This window comes from Triticum urartu, chromosome 1A (genome assembly GCF_056163025.1).
Source record: "Triticum urartu cultivar PI428250 chromosome 1A, HENAU_Tu73, whole genome shotgun sequence".
In the NCBI taxonomy this organism is placed as follows: domain Eukaryota; kingdom Viridiplantae; phylum Streptophyta; class Magnoliopsida; order Poales; family Poaceae; genus Triticum; species Triticum urartu.
Window position 1 is genome coordinate 481,292,737 of NC_141873.1, and position 4,444 is coordinate 481,297,180.

The window sequence follows — 4,444 nt, forward strand, 5'->3', positions numbered from 1 at the left end:
ACAAACATATGATAGACCCCATGTCATATCATGTGTCTGTTGGAAAGATATACTACGATATACTTGAATATATCACCCAAAATATCACCCAAAACTAGCAAATCCTACATCCAGCTGTATCCATCCTTCAACACATAACCAAGAAACCTTCGGAAATCATTTACCTCAACCTTCGAAAAGCATCCGTTATACGAGTTATGGCAATACTCCTGAACTCCCGCCCCAGTACTGGGTGGCGTCGAGGTTATCTCACCAACAACTGCATAAAAGAGAATTTTGATGTCGGCGAAACTCACGTATTCCAGAACTGCAAAGATAAAATTGTGACGACAACACCTCGGATCTCAACTCCCCGGGACACTGCCACAACCCCTAAATGTCAGGAGGCACCAAGAACAATGTTCTCGTCACAAAACCATCGGAACGATTCCAAGATACCCGCGTGATCCTAAATTTTGTTTAGTGAAATTTGAGGAGAGAAGAGTCAAAATTCTATGTCATGAGGCCTCACCAGAGCGACGAAGGGACCGAGGAATAAAAAGAATCCTACTCTCTGATATATATAATCCTAAGAATCAAAACATTTTGTTCTAGACTCAACAACGTCAGCGATTCGATCAAGCAGGGGGCTCCTAAGTCGGGGAAGGCTCTGATTACCAACTTGTGACACCCACAATGCGGCTATATCTCCCACGTGTCGGGGCACGACTTAGAGGCATAACCGCATGGTAGGCATGTTGCAAGAGGGTAATCTTTACACATCCCATGTACTGAATAAGAAAGGGATAAAGAGTTGGCTTACAATCTCCACTTCACACAATACATAAATATAGCATACATCATCCAGAATACAATCAAGGTCTGACTACGGAACCAACATAAATAAAGACAACCCCAAATGCTAGATCCCCGATCGTCCCGACTGGGCTCCACTACTGATCAACTGGAAACGAAACAACACCACGAACACGATCTTCATCGGGCTCCCACTTGAGCTCGGTTGTGTCACCTGCACTGGTATCATCGGCACCTACAACTGTTTGGAAGTATCTGTGAGCCACGAGGACTCAGCAATCTCACACCCTCGCGATCAAGACTATTTAAGCTTTAAGGGGAGTAAAAGGTAGTGAGGTGGAGCTGCAGCAAGCACTAGCATATATGGTGGCTAACTTACGCAAATAAGAGCAAGAAGAGAAGCAAAGCAACGGTCGTGAACTAGAACTGATCAAGGAGTGATCCTGAAACTACTTATGTTCAAACATAACTCCAAAGCCGTGTTCACTTCCCGGACCGCGCCGAGAAGAGAGCATCACGGCTACACACGCGATTGATCCATTTTAAATTAAGTTAAGAGTCAGGTTTTCTACAACCGGATATTAACAAATTCCCATCTGCCCATAACCGCAGGCACAGCTTTCGAAAGTTCAAAACCCTGAATGGGTGTCCCAACTTAGCCCATCACAAGCTCTCACAGTCAACGAAGGATATTCCTTCTCCTAGGAAGACCCGATCAGACTCGGAATCCCGGTTACAAGACATTTCGACAATGGTAAAACAATACTAGCAAAGCCACCCAAATGTGCTGACAAATCCCGATAAGAGATGCACATATCTCGTTCTCAGGGCACACCGGATTGTCCAAGATTCCGGTAGGCCAGCCCAGAGTTGCCCCTGGTGGCCATCGACTGCTGATAGGTTGGACCAACACTCAGAGGAGCACTGGCCCAGGGGTTTAAAATAAAGATGACCCTTGAGTCTGTAGAACCCAAGGGAAAAAGGCTTAGGTGGCAAATTGTAAAACCAAGGTTGGGCCTTGCTAGAGGAGTTTTATTCAAAGTGAACTGTCAAGGAGTTCCCATAACACCCAACCGTGTAATGAACGCAAAATCAAGGAACATAACACCTGTATGACGGAAACTAGGGTGGCAAGAGTGGAACAAAACACCAGGCATAAGGCCGAGCCTTCCACCCTTTACCAAGTATATAGGTGCATTAAAGTAAATAAGAATAATAATGATATCCCAACAATACCCATGCTCCAACATGGAACAAACTTCAACTTCACCTGCAACTAGCAATGCTATAAGAGGGGCTGAGCAAAGCGGTAACATGGCCAAACAACGGTTTGCTAGGAAAGGTGGGTTAGAGGCTTGACATGGCAATATGGGAGGCATGATATAGCAAGTGGTAGGTATCGCGGCATAGCAATAGAGCGAGCAACTAGCAAGCAAAGATAGAAGTGATTTCGAGAGTATGGCCATCTTGCCTGAGATCCCGCAAGGAAGAAGAATGAGTCCACGAAGAAAACAAACGGATGTAGTCAAACGAATCCTCACAAACGCGATGTTATCGGAACTAACCCGAAGAAGCAACACCGGAAAGAAGCAAACAACATGGTAAACAACCATCACATCAACATGGCATGATGCACAAACAAGTATGATGCATGTCCGGTTTAAAAAGGCATGGCATGGCAAAGTGCACAAGCAATCCAACAAATTAAGTGGAGTTCAATATGCAACCAGTTGCATATTGACAAAACACCACAACAAGTTATTTAGTTTGATCTTGTTTAGGTACCCAAAATATTAAATGTTGATTAACATGGAAAGAGGTGAAGCATATGAAAACTACCTATCTATGCAAGTTTAAATGAGGCTGGAAATAACAAACAACAAGTCCGGAAAATCCTCATATGCATATTTTTGGAATAGGTACTGTTCTGCCCTAAACCAAATTTGAGAGTTGTTAAACATGCAAAGTAATGCCACCATGTTAAACTAGGCATTTTTCTACCCCATTTACATATAAAGTTTATTAGGTTTGGAGCTACGGTTATTTAGTTATGAATTAAATCATTTTAACATGGCAATAGGCAAAATATAAGCAAAAATCATTTTAAACATGATTGAAAGTTGGATATTATTAAACTAGATGAAATTCTAGTCACATTTCATATATAATTCATTTTAAACCGATGCACGGTTGTGGAATTATTATATGCGTGAATATGGAGGGGTAAACTATAAATATGTAGTTTTCTGGAAAAAGAGAAATTCGTCCTATGGAAAAAAACATTACGCGGGCCGAATCTAGAACAGAGGCTGAACTATGCAGAGGTTGGGGTTTGGGCAGCGCTAACATCAGGCCTAGCTGACCGAAACTGGAGCTGGGCTAGAGAGGAGGCCACGGTTGGGCCTTAGCGCCGAAGTGGCCCGGAGCGTAGTTGCGGTCAACACGTGCCAGCGGATCGAGCATGGGCTGCGCTGCTCGTTCCCCTCAGGCAAAATAGAGGCATGGACGAAGCAGAGGAGGTCGCGGCAGGCAACAGCGATGCAGGGAGCAACGATGGCGAATCTGACGGGTGACACGTCGGGGAGGTGGCTGGAGGAGGCGGACCGGGTGGTCCTTGGGCAGGGACGCGGCGAGGTCCTTGCTCGTGGACTCGAGTGTGTGGACAAGGACAGCTGTGGCGTTGCTGGCGCTTGCTCGCCGGGGATGGCGCGGGCCACGATAGAGGAACAAGGGCGCGACGGCGGGACTTGGCGTGGGCTCCCGGCGACTCCAGGCAACAAGGAGGAGGGCGCGAGGTAGGGGCCCTGGTTCTGCTGGTGGTGGACGGCCCGAGGACGCTGACGAGCTTGTTCGGCATCCAGGACGGGAAGCATGGCTGGGAGGCGAGGCACTGCAAGGCACTCCGGCGAGGAGCAGGCAGACGCCGGAGCTGCGGTTCCATGGCGGCGATGTCGACCTGTAGAGGGTGACGAAACGATGGCCATGGCAGCAGGGGCGACCTCCTGTTGCTCCTGTTCCTGGCGAGAGAGAGAGAATTTGAGAGAGAGGGAGAAGGGAACTAGAGGAAGGGGAAGGGCGCGCTGCGACCTAGAGGGACGAGGCGGCCGGTGGTGGAGCGAGGTAGCGGGGCATCGGGGTGGCCTGGAGGTTGAGGTCGCCGGCGAGCAGGCTCGCGGGAGCAACGCGGTGACAAATTTGAGGTGCTCGGGCACCACGGCAGGGAACGGCAGCATCAGCAGCATCCGGATGGGCTCGATGCCCTGCTGGTCGCCGGCGGGAGCGCAGTCCGGCGAGGCTCGGGAGGAGTGGATCGAAAGGGGGCTGCGGGATTGGCCCGATGGGGAATTTCGGGGAGAGGAGGTGGGTGGATCGGGAGGGATCCCGATGATGATTTGGAAGGTGGCAGCGGGGAATGGGACAAGCCCCTAGAAGTTAGGGTTTTGCCCAGATTTATACTAGGGAGTTTTTATATATAAGTAAAGAGGGGGAGTTTGGATCATCAGATCGAAATTCGACGGACGAGAATAAATATGCTAAGGAGTCCAATAAATAAAACGATGATATTTTGGGGGTGTTAGGGGATGATCCGGATCCAACGGTGACGACTTCCCCGGTCAGGTTCGGGTAAGTTTTGGACATGTGCGAGGGG

At 48.5% G+C, this 4,444-nt stretch overlaps 1 pseudogene; it reads right to left on the reverse strand.

Annotated features, from left to right (window-relative positions):
* Positions 1-3,149: 3,149 nt before the first annotated feature.
* LOC147991806 (uncharacterized) lies at positions 3,150-3,779 on the reverse strand (annotated as a pseudogene).
* Between the last annotated feature and the right edge of the window lie 665 nt (positions 3,780-4,444).